Here is a 24749-nt window from a genome sequence, read left to right as displayed (position 1 = left end):
GTAAAAGTGGACATCCTCGTTCCATATCTTAGCGGAAAAGCATTTTTTGCTGTTGATATTAGCTGTAGGTTTGTCATATATGGCCTTTATTGTGTTGAGCTATGTTTCTTCTATACCAAATTTGTTCAGAGTTTTTATCATGAAAGGTTATTGAATTTTGTCAAATGCTTTTTCTGTGTCTATTGAAGTGATCATACTGGTTTTTGCCCTTCATTCTGTTAATGTGATGTATCATGTTTATTGATTTGCATATGTTGCACTTTCCGTGCATCCCTGGCTGAATTCCTCTTGATCGTCATGAATGATCATTATAATGTGCTATTGAATTCAATTTGCTATTATTTTGTTGAGGATTTTTAACATCTATGTTCATTAGGCATATTGACTGGTAGTTTTCTTTTCTTCTTGTGTCCTTGTCTGGTTTTGATATCAAGGTAATGCTGGCCTAGTAGAATTGGTCTTAGTTCTTTAAATATATGGTAGAATTCAGCAGTTAATCCATCAGGTCCTGGCCTTTCCTTTGATGAAAGATTTTTTATTACTGCTTTGATCTCATTACTCATTATTGGTCTGTCCAGGTTTTCTATTTCTTCATGGTTCAATCTTGGTAGGTTGTATATGCCCAAGAATTTATCCATTTCTTCTAGGTTTTCTAATTTGTGGGTGCATAATTGTTCATAATAGTCTCTAAAGATTCTTTGTATTTCTGTGGTATCAGCTGTAATGTTTCCTATTTGTCTCTGGTTCTAGCTATTTGGGTTTTCTCTCTTTTTTTCTTAGTCAAGCTTAAGGTTTGTTAATTGTGTTTATCTTACCAAAAAAATAAACTTTTTGTTTCATTGATTTTTTTTTGTATTTTTTGTTTCAATTTATTTCTGCTCTGCAAATCCTATTACTTTGATTGAATGAATTCAAATAATATGGCAGAGACTACAACCTGCTCACCACATCTATATTCCCTTTTTTTCCTGGTAGAGTTAGACTCTATTTCCTAATGTTAATTCAAATATATAATTTATTGTTAATGGAATATGAATGGAAGTGATGTGCATCATTTCAGACATGAGCATAAATAACTCCCATGCATAATTTTGTGTTCTCTTTTCCCCTGCCAATTGGCTAGAATGAAAATGATTCCCAGAAGAACCTTGAAGGTACATTTGTAGGAACCTCAGTCAGCTTAGGGTGGAAAAGGCTACTTTAACTTATTTACCATCCTAGTACTCCAAGAAAGGAATGAAATTCTATTGTGGTTGAGTGGTTTTACATTGGTGGGGTCTATTTATTATAGATATTTGTGCCTGAAAATTATTCCTCGCTGCTTCTAGTAAGGTACTACAAGATGAAGATGAAGTCAGGCAAGAACTGGTCAGTTCACAAACAAAAATATAGAAAATAGGAAGTGCAGTAATTTGGGTATGAAAGAGGTTGGAAAAGCCATCTTCTTCTAAAAACCAAATAGCAGGAAATAAAAGTGAAAAAGCCTTGAAGAACAAAGGCCCATTATGACTTCTCAGCTAGAGACAGTGAGAGAGAGAAAGAGAGAGAAATAAAAACCAGATTAAGGGTGCTACAATGTCACCTGAGCCTATTACTTCAGGTTACTCCAATGTAGACATTATTGGGTAGAAATAGAAAGGAAAGGAGTTCTGAAGCATAGAAAGAAAGCAGACATGAGAATTATGTCTACAAAAGAAATTGCGATGTTAACCACATGCACATACAACTTAGTAGAAATGATAAGAAGGTTACTAAAATTTGAAGGAACTATATTTACAAAGAAACCAGAAATTTTGTCTAAAAAAGTCTTTCAAGGAAAACCAACTCTTGGGCATCTACATTTAAACCAGTAGATTGCAGCTCTCAAGGAAGGCAAACTCTGTAGTTTGTAACATCCAATTCATATGTGACCAGGAAGAGAGAACCATCCACAGGGGACAGCCATGGAGAACAATGCACAAAAAGACCACACTTGGGTTCTAAGCAAGAAACTTCTACTGTAGTACAGTGGACCTTCTCAGTGGACTCATGAGTAGTAGCTTTCATCATTGTGATGGACCAATGACTCTCGTAGGTGTTTCCTATTCTTCCCTTTACAAATGGGAATGATTATTGAAGATATGAAGCAGATATCTTGTGCTTCGTCATTATTTCTTAGGGGTTTGGTGAGGCTGAGAGAGAGTAGGTAAATTACATAGCTGTAAACTTCAAGGGACGATATCCCAGCTTGAGAGAGAGGATTGTACATTGGCTTGAGATTCTTGGCTTGGAGCTGGGTGCTGTAAATGGAAAACTTCAGGTTCTCTCTACTGGGGAGGCAGGAAAAATTATGTGTATGGCTATTTCTGGACCAGAAGAGTTGACTATAACAAAAATTGCTGGCTGTTTACTAAAATATGTGTTCTCCTTTTTTTCCTGGGTATACTTGACTATACTTCCCATCCTCCTTTGATACTAGCTGTGGGCACATCACTGATTTTTAACCAACAGAATGTGAGTAAATTAATGCTTGCTACTTCTAGAACTGACCTATAAAAACTTTCCACCTGTACTCATTCATCTGGCTGAAATGGAGATGATCTCCAGGGTAACTTTGGAAATAATGTGATGAAAATATCAGGCCCTATGACAGCCTGGATCCTGAATGACTGCATAGAGGAGAGCTATCCAACCAACTTGTTTTTCTCTTTCATACTGCTGTGAGAAAAGAAATAAACTTGTAGCATTTGTGGTACTATGCATTTTTTTGCATCTATTTGTTACAGTAGTTTGTTATCACTGCAACTAAAACAAATATGTATAAATGCAATTATCAGACTGATTTTTCTAATGAGTCTTATTAAGATTCTCAAATATCAAATGCATTTGAAATCCGTCCAGATCAAATTGTATTGAGTATCTCTATATGTCCTCACACAGATAGCTAACAATGATCCCACTCAATACAATAAAAGGCATCCCCAACTTAATTTTTACTTGTGTGTAATAAAATTACAAGTTCAGCTCAAAACCTATTTTTCTAATCATAATATTCTTCAGTTATAGTATTATAGCAATATATAGCAATGTACAACTTAGAAAGTCAAATAAATTAATTATTTCTCTCTAATAAACCACATAGTCATTACTATGGGGATAGTAATAAGTAGGATAACACATCTTTAAAATTTTAGAAATAAAACTAAGGCATCACCTAATTCTATAGTCTTACTGTAATTCAAAACATTAAAAATAATTCTGTCAAGACAAGTACCATAAAAAGTCAATGATACATTATAATGTATTTGTATAGAAATTCCATTCATATACTGTTTTGCATTTATTAATTGTAAAGAGGAGTCAAGTTATTTTAATGTCACTTGTATGCGGCTAGGAAAGATATGACTTCATATTAGGAGAGAAGTTAGTTTAAATGAATAAACACACAAGATATTCCCTCTTCAATTTAGTTGTGTTCTTTATCTTTATGGAATATACTTAAAGATGTAAAAAAGCAAATCCTAAGGCTATCTGCCAAAATGGTTATTATACTTCCCCCAATTCCTTCTTGGTCATTTAAAAAAAAATCCCAACAGAGGTAACACTTTAGAAGCCAATATTTTATTCATTCACTATTAGTAAATAAAAAAGTATGGGATCCATGAAGAATATCTTTGCACCAAGGTAAAATGAATTTTAATTATTTGTAGATGTAGTTTACATAACAAAATTATACCAAGAAAAGCTAAACAATCTAAATTTTTATAAGGGCCTAACTCTATGAATAAACACATTTTATATGTATTAATATAATAATATCTGAATATAAAAACCTTAAAAGAATGTCAACCATGGAAATATATTAAAGATAAAATGGTTTTAAATTTGTTTTCTTAATTATTTTAGTGGTTTAGTAATAGTTAATCAAAATTCAAATATTTAAACTTTATTCTTATCTTTGAAATTATTATATTCTATTCTTTAGGCAAAGTAACATTTTACCAAATGATGAAACAAAAAAATGCCTATAGGACGCACATTTGCACAAATTACTTACATTTTATTAATATTAGCTGCAAAAAACACAAAAAGGTGAAAGATGTTTTACCTTACTGAACAACACATTGAACCTATTTCAAATAATCTAAAGAGACACCCATTCATCTGTATAGTGCAAATTGTCAAGGCCTCAGACATCTAGAACCTTTAAAATGTTCTGACTTTTCTTTGTTCTTCAAAGCCTTGCACTAATCATCATTCATTTCTATTGCTTTGATGGTTAGATAGCAAACTCCCAAGAAATCCAGGGAGACATTAGCACATACAGCCGCAATTTCTAATACGACAGCTATTTGCATACAAGATCAGCCACAATTTAAAATGTGTTGTGATAGATGCGGGAAGGGAATAACAGATTTATATTAGCATGTACAATACCAAGATTGTTTTCACAATTTAATTCCTTGGAGATTATGTCTCATCACCTTCTTTTATAAAGAATACTGCATTCCCTGAGGAACTAACTTGCTCTGAGACCCAGCTAAACTAAAATATGGATTAATAAGATAATATTTATTATTTATGAATTTTGCTGCAGGAATGATTTCAGATTAAATCATCAGAGAAGTTTTCAACATTCTGGAAACTTGATAACACATATTTAAGGAAGAAAAAATGCTAATTTTATTTAATACCTAAATTGCATATTAAAATAATTCATAGTTAATTGTTTATCTAATTAAAACTTTACACTCTTTAGGACTTTTAAGATTAAAGATAGGATTTTTTAATATGCGTTCTTAACCTGAATTTTGCACAGTAATTTTGCCACCTGTATTTTTGTAAGCATAATATGTGACCTTTAAAAACAAACAAAGGTAGTATTATATTCTATTACATTCTGACCAAGTTATTTTATTGCTCATATATGCCTTTTTTATGAAATCCAGAAAGAACACGTAAAGAAATAAGAAACTTAAAGCCTTCACATATGTCTCTGCTTCCAGAAAAAGCATTAAATCCAGACTGTGACATTTAAATACATATCAAAACACAGGTTATTAAAAAATTCAACCCATGACCACAAAAAAAAAATTTCAGTTTTTAAGGCTAAAAGAAGGAGCTTTACCTAAGAAAAGTCTTAATTAAGCATGAAGTTATAATTAGGCACAAAAGATATTTATGTATGGCTGGATCAAAATTGAGAAACAATCATGAAAATACTACTTCATGCTAGATGCTGGGGATATAATAGTAAACACAGAAGACATTTGTTCCTGATCTTATGGCACATTCACTGTTTCCACAGTACTAAAGATTCAAAGTTGTTCATGAAATTAACATACTTAAATCATCCAGATGATGACACGTTTCCTAGATAAAGCCAAATTCTTAGTATAAAGAACCATTAATAATCTGAGTTTATCAAATTCAGCTTTTAGTTCCATGATTTTGACAAGCTCATTCACGTTTGCGTGCATTTAGTCATGTTCTTCAATTCGCTTTAAATGTCCTTTCAATACATCCCCACTTGTGGAACCTATATTTTAATATTGTACACAACGGTCATTTCTACAGAGTAATCGTTCAGAGCATGCCTAACAGGCATCATTCATACTTCAGATCTCCAGAAATAATTCTCCACACTTAAGGAAATGAAAAACAAAATAGGTAATTTGAAAGACAATCAAAATGTGAAGTAGACAATGTATAAAAAATTAATATTATAATAAATAATATAAATTACTTCAAATACTTATATTTATTGTTATTGATATTTATTAGTAATATTATAATAAATAAATATAATATTAAGACAAGCAATTTCAATGAGGAACAATTCTTATTGTATAAAACTGGAGAGCCAAACAGTGGTCCTAAAGTTTCAGAGCTCAGAGAGACCAGTTCACCTTAACTTTGCCAAATTAATTTCCTTCATTGCTGCACAGAAAGTATCTAAAAACTTAAATATGTGAAAAGCTGATTTCTAAAATCCTGATCATTTTCCAACACTGATACAAAAATTTATGAGAAAATTAACTACAAGACAGTTATCTGTGTACACCCAAGAAGTCATGCTCCAGGAAACAAACTTTAGTTGTTGGGACTCACCTTTCAGCCAAACTATGAAACTAAGACAAATATAGTATCAATAAATAATGCTAGACAAACTGTATATCCTCATGAAAGACAAAACATAACAAACAACCAAAAATACTTGACCTCATCTCACACCATATACAGAGATTAAATGAAGATAGATCATAGACCTAAACAAAAGAGCTAACACAATAAAGCTACTGGAGGAAAAAGAGATTATATTCATAACCTTGGAGAGACAAATATTTCTTGGAGAGAACACAGATAGCATAGACCATAAAAGAAGAAAAATGATGAACTGGACTACAACAAAATTAAATTTTGCTCATCAAAAGACACCAGTAAGAAAATAAATAGGTAAATTATAGAAAGGAAGTATTCATAATACATGTATCTGACAAAAGAATTCACATCCAGAATGTATAAAGAACTACTCAATAATATAAGGCATATAACCCCATTTACAAAAGGGCATCACTTTAACAGAAACATGGAAACTTCAGCAAAGAAGATCTACAAATTACAAATAAGTACATGAAAAAGTTCTTTACATCATTAGTAATCACCATTAGTAATTAGTAAAATGCAAATTAAAATCATAACTGAGATACCATTACATACGCTCTAGAATGGTTCAAATAAAAATATTTCATACATGAATACTGGACAGAATGTGGAACAACTAAAACTGCTGGTAGGAGTGTAAAACCATACAACCACTTTGGAAAATTATTTAGCAGTTTCTTACAAAGTTAACTACTAGCAATTCTACTCCTATATATTTATCTAAGAGATATAAATACATATGGCCACAAAAAATTCTTTGTACAATGGTCATAGCAGCTTTATTCGTAAGTCAAAAATCGAAAACAGCCTCAATCTTGATCAACAGAAGAACTGATAAACTGTGGCTTATTCATACAGTATAATACTACTGAGCAAAAATATCTGAGAATATGCAACAGTGGAGATAAATCTCAAAAATATTTTGCTGAGTAAAAGAAGAAATGGCCTTTGGACTTCAATGGGCATTCATCAGTTTTATTTGTTCTTGTAGCATCATTTGACAATGGTGATCTCTGGTCCATTGAAATTTTCTATGGGCTACAGAGTAAGTAGGAGGTGAGAAAGCAGAGATAGAAAATATAGACCAAACTATTACCAAATAAAGGCAAGAGAAGAGAAAGATAGGATAATAAAGAGAGAAACTAAGGTTGAAGGAATTTTTTTATGCTTTGTTTTTACTCCTGAAGGCTCATTTCTGAATAAACATGGAAATTTGAATCAGTCTAAATAATAACTGTAAGGAACGAGTAGAATGGGAGGGTGTGAAGATACAGGAAAAAAGTAACAATGATTAAGGATTCCAAGTAGGGAGGAAGGGATAGAATCCAGTGTACATTTGAAGGAATAATCATAGCAGACTACCTCTTTCACTTTAACAGGAAAAATGGAAAATGAATGGGCAAAAATACACATAAGCTTTGAGGTTTAGTAATCAAAAAGTAGAGAGAGTTCTATTTGGTAGCTCTGCTTTCACTATACAGTAGGAGGCAAGAGTCTCTCCTAAGGGTGAAAGGGAATGTGGAAAGTTTGAAGATTTGAGAATGCAGGGACTGGAATTAATGCTGTAGAGTGGAAAGAGTTGTCTAAAGAAAATGGGATTGATGGGCAACGCTAAGAGACCAGATAAATTTGGGAACCATGAATCTTTCATAGCATGGGGCTGCATGATGCAAATAATATATTTTTTTCTACTCAATGCTGGCCTATGGAAGGGCAGTCAGCTAGATTAAGGAGAATTTAAGTGTTCCCAGACAGGCAACACAGAAAGGGAGTAAGGCAAAAAAGTTTAGGATACTAAAAAAGTTGGTGATGTGATGTACCATGGTGTCTAACGCTAGAAAAGGAAGTGAAAACAGTGGGGCTTTAGAGTTGAGCAGAAAGTAGATCAGCTTTTGGACTTAAAGGTTTGGATGTGATCAAATAACCAAGTTTGGAAGTAAAAAATAGCCAAATAATCAAATATTGGGAGAAAAAAAGTAGAGGTTCTTTCTTTAGGGAAGAAAAGTTTTTTTAAAGGCTATTAATAAAGAGTGTGAGGTGAGAGATGTTATTATTGAGATGGAGCATGTTTTGGTCCAGGATAACTAAAGTGGTAGGAAAACATTATGGCAGTTATGTATTAAGGAACTGAGAGATCAGGAAAATGCATACATCAGACATGTGAATAACAAAGGCACCCAGAATGGTAGCAGGATTTAGGTGCGTGTGCAAAGAAAGACTCTGGGTTAGGAAGACTGAGGAGGGACCTACATGTTCACAGATAACCAGAAAAGAAAGAAGTGGAGGGCACTATGCTCAAATGAAATGAACCATAAAGGAGCTAGGCTTTTAGTTCGATTTGTCTTTTTTGTTTTCGTATGCATGAAAATGTAAATGATCTGGAAGTTGCAAAGAAAAAATAAAAAAATAACGACCAACCTCTTGATCCACAGGTATGTGGAGAGTTGAAGAACAGTCTTCATTTAAGAAGGTTTCAGACAAGTAGTGTCTGTAAGAATCAGGTTTCAATAAATGTCAAGGGGTAAAATTAGTAATCAATGAAGTGTTTGAGGATGGATGGGATTCAAGGGGGATATAAAGAAAAATATAGGCAAGGAAGGAATAGCAAGACATTGGTCCATGAAAAGCCAACCAACCACAGAATAATATGGGCATAGGTATCAGTAGAGGACATATGACCAAATGGGTCATTTTGGACAGAGAGTAAAATTAACAGGAATGTGTATTATCTATCTAGTTTTTTAAAATTTATATGAATTTAAGGGGTACAAGTGCAGTTTTGTTATGTGTATATATTGTGTAGTGGTAAAGTCTGGGCTTTTAGTGTAATCGTCACCTCAAGAATGTACATTATACCCATTAAGGATTTTTCTCATCCCTCACCCTCCTCCCACTGTCCCACCCTCTGAGTCCCCAATGTCTGTTATTTCACATTCTATGTCCATGTGTAGGAATGCATAGTATCTCGAACTTGCTTTATAACAATAGTGCGTTGAGTGGTCAGCAGTGGTCAGCAGGAGTCAGCAGTGGCCTAGGTAAAAATGGGGAAATCCCAGTCCCTCCAGGAAGAATTAGCTGGTTAGAATTCAGCACCTCAGAAGAAACCTCAGCTCTCAAGACTATATTCAGCACACCTACTCCCTGGGAGCAACTCACGGCTCTAGGTCAGTATTTGTCCAATGTGTTCCATCCATCACCAGCATTAGAGTTATCTGAGATGTTCATTAAAAATACAGATTCCTGGGCCCCATCAGAGTCCTACCAAATCAGAATCTCAGGGACTAAGGCCATGGATCTCCAGGTTTGTTTTGTTTTGTTTTGTTTTTAGATTTCCCAGGTGATGGCTGTGACCATGAAAGTTTGAGAACCACTACTTGTCTTTTTAGCAAGCTCACAGGCAATTCTTCTCTCTGTGCTATTAATAGCATTTGAGGACATGAGGTTTGAGCCGAGACTGTGAGAACCTTCAGTCTCTTTGGTGGACAGCAAGGTCTGATTGGGGCAGCATGACTAAATTATGGAAGCTTTTAGTGATCAGCTGAAAATTTAAACTTCTCCTGAATTCAAGAGGAAGCCGTCAAAGAGTTTTGTGCAGTGAGGTAACCAAATCAGATATATTTTAAGAAAATTAGAAACACTGGGAAGTTTAAAGATAATTAATAGGCTAGAAAAAAAAATCTAGCTAAGTTTCAAAAGCAATCCACTAAGAGAGAAATGCAATAAGTAGAAAGGAAATGATATTTTGTGTTTGACTTTTTAGAATTTGGGAACAGCCTGGATAGGAGGCACAAGTCAGAGAAAAATTAAACATAACAGTGCTTTTCAACTTTAGAGACAGTTAATTAAAATACAAAGTCCCAGGCCTCACCCTTCATAAATACTCAATCATTAAGGTTGGGGAGGGGCCAAGGAAGCAGAATTTTTATCAAGCACCAACTCCCTGCCAGAGTTTTCAAACTCAGGTGGTTCATGGACCACACTTGGCAAAATATTGAGTTGAACAGATGGTGATATCATTAACAAAAATAGGTAATACAGAAGTAAGTATGGGGTGGGTGATGAGGGTGGGGGAGTGTTAGAAATCTACATTATAAAATGTTTAAAAGTGCTATAAGAAAACAATGCACTTGTTTTTCCTAAAACCTAGTAGAATTAATTAATCCAAACATAATTGTATCACAGATACCCCAGCCCCCACTAAAAAATACCCACAAATATTTTATTTACTTTTATTTTAATGCCTTTTTAATGCACAGATTGTTGTGGCATCTGGACACATGACATACTTGAAAACAACACATTAAATTTATACTGCCCAGAATAGACAAAAAGCTGCCTTGCAAGTACCATCAACAACACTCATCATTGGTGGTGTTGGGGGGGTTGTTGCATGGAATTAGCTGGGTCTCGTGGAATTATTTTTTAAAATTCTTAACTTTGCACAAATATAAAAGGGATAGGCACTTCAAATCTGAAAGGACACATAAGGGGGAGAATTTGTATTGCATAAGTGACCATTTTCCCAAACAGGAAAATGATTATTATGATTCACCAGGTTTTAACTTCAGCAAAATGGGAAATACGCTTCAATTAATTTCCTATATTATATTTGCAAAAGGAGTTAGGTTAGTAAAGCTAGAATTGTTTCATGATGTAACTTTTAGTAGTCAAATTCAAAAGTCATTAGTCACACATTTACATAAAGTTTTTTTTTAACGTAAACTCTTCCTTCTAAAAGTTTCTAAAGGTTACAATAATAAGGTTACCAAACAAATAGAACTACAGACCCTGTTTTTACTATTACAAAATGTTGACACAAGAAGAGACACATATCCAAACATGTAAAAGGAGCAGATATCTACAATTCTGGCATAAAGCCAATAAGACAGGCAACTGGCATCACTGTACACTAAGAGCTTAATCAGACAAGAGAAATGAGAAGAAGCAAGGGTACAACTGGCTTCAGGGACTCTGAGGTTTACAAAGGGCAGTTTCATATCCACTTGTACTGTGTTACCCAACACATCTTCAGACTGCTTTTCCTGATGGGACAAAGAGTAATTAGAAATAGGGTTATAGATATAAAGGTCATGAACCTTGAATTGTAAATGCTTATAATTCCTTTAAACCGGGTTATTTTAAGGGAATTATATGAAACCCAAGATTGTTTCAATTACCATATTGATAATAAAAAATTTTATTTCATCCATCTGGTACCAAAAACTGGTGGCTAAAAAATGAAGGAAAACAATAAGCTCTAGATGTAAATAACTGAGATGACATCTACTCTTATCTCTATAATTCCTGAGTAAACAGACATATATTCATTTTATCATGATTCCTCTATAGGAACTCCCTTTTCTTGATTCTAATGGAATATTAGCAAATTCTTGTCATTCAGAATTTTTAATAAATTTCTCTGAAATAAAGGTTTATTAGCAAAAAATACATTTTTTTAATGTTTAGCCCAAATGTTAAACGCATTTGACTGGGAATTTCTAAATAATATGTGTTCAATGTAGATGAAATATTCTGATATACTCTAAATCTATCAAAATCACTATATAACGAAATTTGGTTTATTCAAAGTTAAAATTTTTATTTTTCTTTATTTACATACATTTTACATTGAAATAAACATGGACCCAGTCCCCAAGATGTGGTAGTTTTAAGAAAATATATTAATAAGTTTGGGAAGTTACTCAAAAGCTTTTTTGAGTCTCTACATGTCAGTCTCTAGGAGGTCACTTTCATATGCCACATTTCCCAATGTTACTTATCCAACTTCTCAAATTATGTTCATTATCATCTCATGAAGCCTCTGTTTCATGTAAAGTTTGGGAAATAGAGGCCTAGATTATTGGAAGGCTGATTTAGAAGGATTATAAGAGAAGGGAATAAGCATTTGGTTAATGAATAAAATATATCAATAACTGGCTAAGGGACATGCTAATCAATCAGTTCCCCAGCTTCAGATAGTGAAAGGAAAATGCCATAAATAGAGACCTATAACAGGGTGACCATAATTTACCATTCAAATCGAGATACTCATGAAAGTGAAAGAGGCCCCATTACATCAAGACAACTGTAAACCAGGACCATACAGGACAACTGGGCTACACCCTCACCCCGACCATGAAGCACACAAGGACAATTCACAACACACCATAGCTAAACTAGTTTTATCATTCATAAGGTGTTGCAGTAAAAGGTAAGAATGACAATTCTTTTTTTGGAATACTTATATTTCAGGAGAACAGATTAGTATTTTAGATAATATCTGCAGCAGATATGAGAATACCACAAGAGTAGGTTGTGCTGTGAGACAAACTGTCCTTACTTACAAAATCACTTTGATATGTGGTGATACTGAGTACTCCACCCTCAAACTTTAAGTCCTTGGTTTTCAAGGCAGCACTCTCCTGATTCTCCTATTACATCTCTGTTTCTTCTTCATCTCCATCATAAGCACTCTTCTTCTATCTTCCTGTGAAACTCTTGTGTTTGGTGCTCTCCATAGTTGATCCACTGAATATATTATGCCCTCCTTTGGGTACCTCATTTCTTCAAACACATGCCAAGGACCTATAGCCCTGACATCTTCAATCATAGATCCGACATCATTCTAACCAAGCACGATCAATCTGATTTTCTTGTTTCTCCTTTTCACTAGCTTGTTTTTCCTGTTTTCTACTTCATTTTTTTTTTAAACTAAACTCACAGATACAGTGTTCTTCTCATTGCATACTGTCCTCATCTGATGGTATTAACTTTCATCACTGATTAAGGTGGTACCCACTTAATTTCTCCAGTGTGAATTTAGTCTTTTCTCCTTTGTAATTAATAAGTATTTGGTGTGGAGGTGTTTTGAAACTATGTAAATAACCTGTTTTTCATCAAATTTGCAACTACTAGTTTAGCATCTATTGATGTTTCTTGGTTGAATTAATTATACTTTGACAGTTGCCAAATGATGATTTTCTAATTTCACCATTTCTTCTACATTTATTAGTTGGTATTCTACTGTATGAAAAAGCATCTTCTTCTCCCCATTTATTCATTTGTGTTCATAGCAATATGTACACATAAATTACTATTTTATTCAATGAGTTAGAATTCACTTATGTCAGTTGTTTATTTTGATGTTCAGATTGTCTTGAATTTGGCTGGTGGAAGTTCTTTCAAGGTGGTGTGTGTCCTTTTGACATATCACCATCCTTTTATAAGCATCTCCTCATTTTCTGACACATATTCAAAGTTCATCATGTGCTTTCTCTGCTCCTTCCTTGGTGTCTGCCATTTCTCTAGGGGCCTCAGCTCCCTTTTAGTGGGGAATGGTTTTTAAAAAGCAAGATCTGGGAACAAGATATGCTCATTGCTGCTGGAATGATATTGTTCTCAGGCCTTCTAAGTGGGCAGAGCTAGGGAATATATGTACTGGTGTGAACTAATCCTTCCAGTTTCCAATCCAACATCACAGAGTTCATTCTAGTTTTACCTTTTCTTTCTTTTTTTTTTTTTTTTTTTTGAGACAGAGTCTCACTCTGTTGCCCGGGCTAGAGTGAGTGCCGTGGCGTCAGCCTAGCTCACAGCAACCTCAAACTCCTGGGCTTAAGCGATCCTACTGCCTCAGCCTCCCGAGTAGCTGGGACTACAGACATGCGCCACCATGCCCGGCTAATTTTTTGTATATATATATTTTAGTTGTCCATATAATTTCTTTCTATTTTTAGTAGAGACGGGGTCTCACTCTTGCTCAGGCTGGTCTCGAACTCCTGACCTCGAGCGATCCACCCGCCTCGGCCTCCCAGAGTGCTAGGATTACAGGCGTGAGCCACCGCGCCTGGCCTAGTTTTACCTTTTCCACATTTATATTTGTAGCTTTCTTCTCTTACATTAAGAAACCTGTCAGACATTTTTATCAATGTAAAGTCTTCCTATTTAATTTTTATGTATAATATTTAGTAAAAACTAAAATACCTAAGATTTTTTTTAACTTGTGGATCACCTAAGAAACAAAGGATAAGATCCCATTTGAACTAAATCTACCAAACAACTAACCTGTGCTGATGGAGACCAACTTGGGGATAATGGTAATATCAAATATTAAATACACCATAGAGGTCTATCACATTATTTTACACTTTACAGATATATGCTCCACTCTATGGCAAGGAAAATGAGATGGTCCTTAAACAAATTACACCTACTAATGAAGCTGACCATGGAGGAGAGGGGCTGTTTCCCCTAACTAAGTATATAGTCGTCTGCAGGAGAGGTAGATAACAGAATAAAATCAGGGTTCTTTGAAGATACAGTATAAAGATCCTCAATAAGAAACGAAAAGTGTCATTTCAATGTGTAAGTAGCCATATACTATGTATACGTAAGTATCCATATACTATAAAAAGACTGCATATCAGATTGCTAACATTCAAGGTATATATTGTAAAATTATGTGTATGTATGTTGATTCATCACATAATCTAAGGTTTAAACACAATGATTCTCACACTTCTTACTGTAAAATATATAGACTACACATCAGTCACCAAGCTTCCTTGATCTATTTTAATGGTATCACTTATGCTAATTGTTAGTCATTTCATATGTATTATCTATTTCAAGTAATTAGGTTTCCAAGTTCAACAAAAATATGCTAGGAAAAGGCATGTAAGTCCAAACAAAAAGAATTAAAATAACATAGATTTGTCTGTCGGGGTTTCTTTCTTTCTTTCGTTCACTATCTCTCTATGGCTAACCACTTCAAGAATACTGAACAGAAAAAGAAACTTCTAGTTTGGTATATGAATAGTTTCCATAAGACAGTCAATGTTTGTCACTTAACAAAATAAAGAGTAGTAGGGAAACATACTAGACAAGAAGGCATAAAACCTTAGTTTAGCCATGTCTGTTCTTAATTAAAAGCTGAATGACCTTGACAAACTCACGCGGTTTCCCTTCCTACACAATTCCTAAATTCTGTTCAAATTTAAAAACATAGTACACATCAGCATATGTTTCAGACTAAGGATAATTATTCTCAATATTCCCTAGAAATATATCCTTGCATATTAGGATAGGCCTAACAATAAGTACAACATAGAAAGATATGTTCACTGCAGTAAACTTAGTCTAAGTTTTAATATATAAGGAGAAACAGAGCTCAAGGCAACCATCTGAATGCCCTTTATGGTTATTTTGCTTCTAGTAGTTTTATAATTCTGTATGACTTATTTAAAATAGCTTTATTAGTATTTAGATCTCAAAAGTATAAAAACAACTAGTATATATCCAATTTCATAGATGCTGTATTAAATGGATTCATTATATTGATGTCTCATGTGATTATATTATTACCACTTTACTAATATAAGAATTCTGCAGACTGGTAGTTTTCAAACAGATTGCAGTATTAAAACTTATATTTACCAACTATGATGCAAATTACACATTTATAAAACCACAAAATTATTCTACCAGAGAAATATAATAAAGAGTATTGATTTTAAAAAATTAAGAAAACAATGTGGAAAAGGTTAATGGGGAGAAGCACTGGGTTATTAACTAATATAACTCTATAATGTAGAAACAAATAAACAAAATAGAGGGGGAAATACAATGCTAAAAATCATAATTAAATATTTCCATTACAATGGATTGATAGAGAAAAGAATTTCCCAGATATAAACCAAAACGTAAATGAGAAAGAAATTCTACTTTGTACCAGGTTTTATATAATATATTTCATCTCCTGTTCCTCAATTCCTACTCTATCAAATGTATAATGCCTTTCATAAGGCAATTTATTTAAAAAGATGTCGAAGTGCTGCTTGATAGCTGATTGCTGACCTTTTTAAGAGTATTCAGTTTTACAAAAAAAAAAATGAAATAAAGAAAGAAAAGCCAAACAAATGAAAATAATGAAAAATACAGATTTGAAATAAACTGTCCAAAAGGAGTAAAAGGCCACAACTTCAACAATGTTGTGGACTACACATATTAAAACATTGCAACTGCAAATGTCTATAAATTATGGATAAAATAAAATTATTAGGGTTTGGGTTAAGTGAGTGATCATTTTGTGAAAATTTAGCAACTACACTACTGTATTATGTGCATATTGCTGTATGTATAGTATTATGCATCAATGAAAAGTTAAAAAATTGTATGTAGCTAAAGTGGGGTTTAGGGTAAACAGATTAGAAAAGATAAAATATAGAAAAATCATAAATTAAAAAGAAAACACTAGAAAAAGAAGAGTAAAATCCCTCAAATTATAAGGAGTGATACAATAAACTAAAAGCAATAAATAATGAAATAGAAAACAAAGATTCAAAAGAGATGATCACCATAGATAAAAGCTGATCCTCTGAAACATAATAACATGGAACAAACTCTTGTCAACATAAGACAAGAAAAAATATACAAACATTATTAAGAATGAAAAGGAGGGCTGGGCGCGGTGGCTCACGCCTGTAATCCTAGTACTCTGGGAGGCCGAGGCGGGCAGATTGTTTGAGCTCAGGAGTTCGAGACCAGCCTGAGCAAGTGTGAGAAATAGAAAGAAATTATATGGACAGCTAAAAATATATATAGAAAAATTAGCCGGGCATGGTGGCACATGCCTGTAGTCTCAGCTACTCGGAAGGCTGAGGCAAAAGGATTGCTTAAGCCCAGGAGTTTGAGGTTCCTGTGAGCGAGGCTGATGCCATGGCACTCTAGTCTGGGCAACAAAGCAAGACTCTGTCTCAAAAAAAAAAGAATGAAAAGGGGAACATGGATAAATATTCAGCAAAGAGCAATATTATATACATAACAAGAGAATTTCATAAAAAAGTTTGTCAATAAATTTGAAAATTAAGATAAAGTATACATTTTTTTAGAAAACGGACTTACCAACAGCAGTTTAAGAAGGTAAAAGTCTAATAAAATTTAAAAGGGCTATATCCATTTAAAAAGTCAATCAATGTTTAAAAATCTACCCTAAAAAAATAAAAGATACAAACACAAAGACATCAAACAAAATAGGCCAGATTAGATGCTTTTTCAGTTCTATTAACCACTTGAAGAACAGATAATCTCTGTAACAAGCTATATCAGATATATAAAATAATAAGCTATTTTGAAGCCTATTATAGGCACAACCCTTCTCAATGCTTTAATGAGGCTAACACAATCTTGAAATGAAAACAAAGGAAGGACATTATGACAGTGGTCCCCAACCTTTCTGGCACCAGGACAGTTTCAAGGAAGACACTTTTTCCATGGCCTTGGGGTGCAGAACATGGTTTTGGGATGATTCAAGCACATTACATTTATTGTGTACTTTATTTCTATTAGTATTACATTGTAATATATAATGAAATAATTATACAACTCACCATAATGCAGAATCAGTGGCAGCTCTGAGCTTGTTTTCCCACAACTAGACGGTCCCATCTGGGGGATGGGAGACAGTGACTGATCTGATAGGAGGCGGAGCTCAGGCAGTGATGCCAGCAAGAGGAGCAGCTATAAATACAGATGAAGCTTTGCTCACTCACCTACCATTCACACCCTGCTGTGCAGTCTGGTTCCTAACAGGCCACGGACCAGTACCGGTCTGCAGCCCAGGGACTGGGGACTGCATCGTATAAGAAGGAAAAATCACAAGCCACTCTTACTTATGAACAAAGATATAAAAATTCTAAATATAATATTAGAAAACCAAATCCAGTATGTATAATATTAGCAATAAAATTTTTCATGATGGTGCTGAACTAATCACAAAAATGTAAGGGTATAAGGATAATTTAACATTAGATAATATATTAATAATATTCTCCATGTTAATTGATTAAAGCAGGCAAAAAAATCGAAAGACTTCAAAAAATACAGAAAAAATAAGTTATATTCAATACTCATTCATTATTAAAGGAAGAAAGAAGGAAGGGAGAAAGGGAAGAAAGAGGGAAGGAGGAGGAAGAGAAGAAAGTTAATAAATAGAAATAGAAAAGATCATTCTTATTCTGTTGATAGGCAGGCAAACAGATAAATAAAAGATTATTCTTAATAGAGAAAAATCAAAGCCCTTATTTTAAAATCATAAACAAGGCAAAGACATTGTAGTGAGAAATTCAAGTGGCATAGTGAAACAAAAGGGGAAAGAACATAGGGATTGGAAGGGAAAAAACAAAACATTATTATTCACAAATAATATGTCTCTAGGGTTGGGGATGGAAAAAAACTACAGGAAAGTTATTTGAATTTGTATGAAATTATTTATAAGAGTTCAGCAAGTTTACTATATATACAGCCCATCTACAAAAGTCCTGATTTACTATAGCAACAAAATCTATAAAGACTAACTATAAATACTATGAATACCTCTAAAAAATATATGTGTAACCACTTATGGACCTTTTTAAGGAGCTTAGATTATTGCAGTAAGGTAAGAAAAGTAATTAACAAAGTATTGAGGGAACAATGTGGCAATATCTAGTAAAATTGAAGATTATGCATATACCAGAACCATCAATTCAACTGCTTGTTACGTGAATTATAGGAACAATGCCATATCGGCACAAAAGCACTAGCAAGAATGTTCACCGCAAGTGTTTTTAAAAACAACCAAAAAGTTCACCCAATGACCTCACTCAAGCAAGGTGACTCCTATTTCTGTGTATTTTGAAGAAATGTAGAGGCTAGTCATGCTTGATCCAGGCGGTCAAACAGCCCTCAACTCAGCCAAATATCCACCCTAGGCCTGAACACAGAAAAGCAATCCTCAACTGTGCATTTCTCAGGAGAATAGCCTCAGGTCCTGCCTATATAGAGAAGCAACTCCATCTAACATTGAAGTCCAACCTGCAGCCCTGGGGAATTGCAAATACCAAATAGTAGAGCTGCCAACTAGGAAATACATCTTATATCAGCCTGACCAGAAGCCATTACAGTACCCAGCCAGCAGCTCTGCCTGACAGCAGAGCCCAGCCAGTGGTCTTACTGGTCAGCAGAGCCCAGCTAGTAGCCCCATCTGACATCAGAACAAAAGCAGCAGCCCAGCGAACTAGAGGACACACAAGTTCTGCCCCCTCAAGGCCATCACCAGCTGGCCCTTCAACAATCACAGGCTAGACTAAATAGCGAAGCTCTATCCCTGCGAAAGAACACTTGTAGAGGACAGAGGAGGGAGCTATCTCCTCAGATGTGAAGACAATAACATAAGGACACAAGGATTACAAAGAATCAGGGAATCATGACACCTCCAAAAGAAACTAATGAAATTAAAAGACACAGAATTGCCAAATGAATTAAAAACAAACAAACAAGACCAACTATATGCTATGTGCAATAAAATCTCTTCATTGGTAAGGAAACACACAGACTGAGAGTAAAGGGATGAAAAAAGATATTCCATGAAAATAGGAATGAAAAGAGACAGGAGTAGGTACACTTATATTAGGTAAAATAGACTTTAAATTAAAAACCATAAAAAAGATGAAGAAGGTCATTACATGATGATAAAGAGATCAATCCAGCAAGAAGATATAACAAACATAATTATATATGCATTCAACATTGGAGCACCTAAATATATAAAGTAAATATTAATAGATATAAAGGGAGAAATTGACTGCAACACAATAATAGAGGATTTCAACACACCACTTACACCAACGGAAAGATCATCCCGATGGAAAAAAGAAATATTGGATTTAAGCTGCCCTCTAGACCAAAAGACTCTAACAGGTGTTTACAGAACACCTAACACCTAACAGACAAATAGAGAATATTCCATCCAACAACAGAAGAATATACATTCTTTTCAATTACACATGGAGCATTCTTCAGGATAGATCATATGTTAGGCCACAAAGCAAATCTTAACAAATTTAAGAAGAATGAAATCATACAAACTATTCTTCTGGTCATATGGTATAAAAGTATAATTTAATCAGAACAGGAACTTCAGAAACTTTACAAACACACGGAAATTAAACAACATGCTCCTGAACAACTAATGGGTCAATGAAGAAATTAAAAGAGAAATTTAAAAATTTCTTGAGACAAATAAAAATGGAAATAAAACATACCAAAACCTATGGGACACAGGATCAGTTCTAAGAGAGAAGTTTATAGCAATAAATGCCTACATCAAAAATGAAGATATAAAATAAACAACCTAAAATTGCACCTCAAGAAACTAGAAAAGCCCGGACATGGTGGCTCACTCCTATAATTCTAACACTCTGGGAGTCTGAGGCAGGAGGATCCCTTGAGCTCAGGAGTTCCCAACCAGCCTGAGCAATAATGAGACCCTGTCTCTACTAAAAATAGAAAAACTTAGCCAGTGTGGTGACCTGTGCCTGTAGTCCCAGCTATTCAGGAGGCTGTAGCGGGATTGTTTGAGTCTAGGAGTTTGATATTGCTGTGAGCTTGGCTAATGCCACGGCACTCTAGCCTGGGCAACAGAGAGAGACTCTGTCTCAAAAAAAAGAAGGAAAGAAAAAGAAAAAGAAACTAGAAAAACAAGAACAAACTAAACCCATTAATTAATGGAAGGAAATAATAAAGATCAAAGCAGAAATAAATGAAATAGACACTAAAAACTAAATACAAAAGATCAAGAAAATAAAGAGCTATTATTTGAGCACATAAGTAAACTTGACAAACTCTTAGCCAGACTAAGATAAAAAGAGAAAATACTTAAATAAAATTAGTGATGAAAAAGGAGACATTACAACTGAAAACAGAGAAATACAAAGTATAATAAGAGACCATTATGAACCATTATACAACAACAAATTGGATAACCAAGAAGAAATGGATAAATTCCTGGAAAGATACAATTTATCAAGATTAAATCATGAAGAAATAGAAAGTCTGAAAAGACCAATAATAAGTAACCAGATTAAATTAGTAATAAAAAGTCATCAAAGAAGAGCTCAGGATTTTATGGCTTCACTGCTAAATTCTATCAAGCATTTAAAGAAGAACCAATACCATTCTACTCAAAGTATTCCAAGAAATTCAAAAGGAGAGAATACTTCCAAACTCATTCTACAAAGCCAGTAGTACCCTTACACCGAAACCAGACAAGGACACAACAAAAAAAAAACAAAACTACAGGCCAATATGCCTAACGAACATTGATGTTAAAAATCCTCAACAAAATAATAGCAAATTGAATTCAACAGAACATTATAAATGGTCATTCACAATGATCAAGTGGAATTCACCCAGGGATGCAAGGAAGGTTCAACATATACAAATCAATAAACATGATACATCACATAACAGAATGAAGGACAAAAACAGTACAATCACTTCAATAGACACAGAAAAAGCATTTGACAAAATTCAACAGCCTTCATGATAACAACTTTCAACAAATTAGGTATAGAAGGCATATACGTCAACACAATAAAAGTGATATATGACAAACCCACAGCTAACATCATACTGAATGGGGAAAAATTGAAAGCTTTTCCTCTAAGATATGGAAAAAGACAAGGATGCCCACTTTCACCACTTCTATTCAACATAGTACTGGAATTCCTACCCAAATCAATTACGCAAAAGAAAAATTAAAAGGCCTCCAAATTGGAAAGGAAGAAGTTAAATTGTCCCTGTTTGCAAATGACATGATCTTATATATAGAAACCACTAAAGATGTCCCAAAATATTTAGACCTAATAAACAAATTCAGTAAGTTGCAGGATACAAAATCAACACACAAAAATCAGTAGTGTTTCTATATACTAATAGCAAATTATCTAAAACAGTAATCAAGAAAACAATCCTATTTATAGTAGCTTGGCAATAAAATTAAGCACGGAGGCAAAAAAATCTCCATATAAAAAACTATAAAACACTAATGAAAGAAATTGAAGAAGATACAAATAAATGGAAAGATAGTCCGTGTTCACAGATTGGGATATTTATTATTAAAATATCTATATAACCCAAAGTGATCTATAGATTCAATGAAATCTCTATCAAAATATCAATGACATTCTTCATAGAAATAAAAAAATCCTGAAATTTATATGGAACCAGAAAAGACCCTAATAGCCAAAGCAATTCTTAAGCAAAAAGAAAAAAGTCAAAGCATTGTATTACCTGACTTCAAAATACACTACAGAGCTATAGTAACCAAAACAACACACTATTGGCATTAAAAAAAAAGAGATATGGACCAATGGAATAGAAAAAGAACACAGAAATAAATCTACACACTTAGAGCCAACTGATTTTCAACAAAGGTGCCAGGAACACAAAATGGAAAAAGGACAGTCTCTTCAATAAATCATACTGGGACACTTGACATTCACATGCAGAAGAATAAAGCTACTAGATTCTATCTCTCACCATACATAAAAAACAATTCAAAATGGATTAAAGACTTAAATGTAAAACCTGAAATGATAAAATAATAGAAGTAAACACTACATGACATTGGATAGTGCAAGAATTTTTCATGTAAGATTCTAAAAGCCCAGGCAACAAAAGCAAAAAATAGACAAATGGAATTACATCAAAATAAAATGCTTCCTCATAGCAAAGGAAACAATCAATAGAATGAGGAGACAACCTATAGAATGGGAGAAAATATTTGCAAACTATGCATGTGACAAGGCATTAATATTCAGAATATATAAGGAATTCGTACAACTCAATAGCAAATAAATAAATAAATAAATAATCTGATTTAAAATGGGCAAAAGACCTGAATAGACATTTCTCAAAGGAAGCCATATACATACATGGCCAACAGGTATATAAAAAATGTTCAACATCACTAATCATTAGGGAAATACAAATCAAAACCACAATATCACCTCACATCTGTTAAAATGGCTATTATCAAAGAGATAATTAAACAAATGCTGGCATAGATGTGGAGAAAGGGGTATTATTATACACTGTGGAAATGCGAGTTAGTACAGCTATTATGGAAAACAGCATGGAGGTTTTTCAAAAAATTAAAAATAGAACTACTATATGATGTAGCAATCCCACTACTGGGTATGTGTATCCAAAGGAAATGAAATCAGTATGTCAAAGGGATATCTACACTCCCATGTTACTTGTAGCACTACTTAAAATAGCCAAGAGATGGAATCAACATAGAAGTCCATAAACAGATGAATGGATAAGAATATGTGGCATATTTATGCAAGAGAATACTATTCAGCCATAAAAAAATGAATTCCTGTCATTCATGGCAACACAGAACAGATGAAGGACATTATGGAGGACATTGTGTTAAGTGAAATAAGCCAAGAACACAAAGACAAACACAACATGATCTCACTCATGTGTGGAATCCAAGGAAGTTAATTTCATAGAAGTAGAGTGTAGAACAGTGGTCAAGAGAGGCTGGAGAGGGTTAATGTTAAGGTTAGAGGTAGGGTTACAAGTTAGGGTACAGGGAGTGTTTTGCCAGTGGTAAAAAGTTACAGTTAAATAGAAGGAAAGGTTAACAATATTGTATTATAAATTTCAAAATAGCTCGCAGAGAAGATTTTGAATGTTGTCATCACAAAGAAATTATAAATGTATGAGGTGATGAATATGCTAAATACCCTGATTTGATTTTTATACAATGTATACATGTATTGAAACACCGCTCTGTACCCCCATAAATATGTACAATTACTATATGTCAATGACAACAAACTTAAAACTGGAGATGCCCCACATGACTAAGTCTATGTTTTCTCATGCAACTGTGGCCAGCTTAGTAACCAACTTATATTTGTTTTTCCTCCTTATCTACTATTTTCCTTTCTTCTATTTCTCCTTCGATCTTGTCCCCCTAGGTATTGCACCCAAACATAAGCTGTGCTTCAGACTCTCTTGTCTTGGGAATATATGATAAGATAATCCATTACTCTATTTCTGTTCCAACAATTTCAAAATATATCAGTTTTTTGTTTTTGTTTTTGCAATTAACTGAAATACTTTGTGCTGTCTCAAATCAGTTTTGAATATCCAATGTGGACCCAAATAACTCTCCCAGGAATTCATAAACCACTATTAAGAAGAGAAACCTCAACATGTGCGCTCCCAGTGTCTATCCTGTTCTAAATCCACATGAAAATAAAAGTATGATAACAGCAGTAGAAATAAAGGGAGTGGAATGTGAATGCAAATACAAAAATGTTGAGTGAGTAAAGCAAGAAAGACCTGGAATTAACTACAAAAATAACAAAGTGATCCTGTAGCACATATTCAATTAAAAGTTATCCATACATTCATAGTGATAGGTATTCACTCTATCAAATATGGTAGGCAGAATTCTAAGATGACCCCCAATGACTCTCACCCTTGTATAATCTTCCCTCCTGGAGTATGGGTGGAACTTGTGAATATGATGAGATATCATTTCTGTGATTATTACATTAAATGGCAAAAGGGACTTCACACATATAATTAAAGTTCAGTATCAGTTGACTTTAAAACAGTTATATTATTCAAGTGGGAATGAGCCAAAGACATGAGCACTTCAAATCCTAGTCTAGAGGTCAAAGTCAGAGAAGTCAGAGAGATTCAAAGCAAAAGAGATTTGACCCTTGAAAAAGTCTCAATTGCTAGATAGGAACAGTGTTGATCAA

The 24749-nt window shown here is 33.8% G+C and overlaps 1 protein-coding gene across 6 annotated transcripts in view; it reads right to left on the bottom strand.

Annotated features, from left to right (window-relative positions):
• The window catches only part of TRIQK (triple QxxK/R motif containing), a 90223-nt gene that overhangs the window by 44099 nt on the left and 21375 nt on the right, over positions 1-24749 (bottom strand). For 2 of the 6 annotated variants that reach the window (XM_069466232.1, XM_069466235.1), the window contains one exon: positions 2530-2697. The exons of the other annotated variants lie outside the window; for them this stretch is intronic. The gene's annotated coding sequence lies outside the window, so the exon portion shown is untranslated. The remainder of the gene's footprint in view (positions 1-2529; positions 2698-24749) is intronic. 6 annotated transcript variants of the gene reach the window in all.

Source organism: Eulemur rufifrons, chromosome 3 (genome assembly GCF_041146395.1).
Source record: "Eulemur rufifrons isolate Redbay chromosome 3, OSU_ERuf_1, whole genome shotgun sequence".
In the NCBI taxonomy this organism is placed as follows: domain Eukaryota; kingdom Metazoa; phylum Chordata; class Mammalia; order Primates; family Lemuridae; genus Eulemur; species Eulemur rufifrons.
Note: the sequence above shows the minus strand (reverse complement) of the source record. Positions and strands in the feature narration are given on the sequence as shown.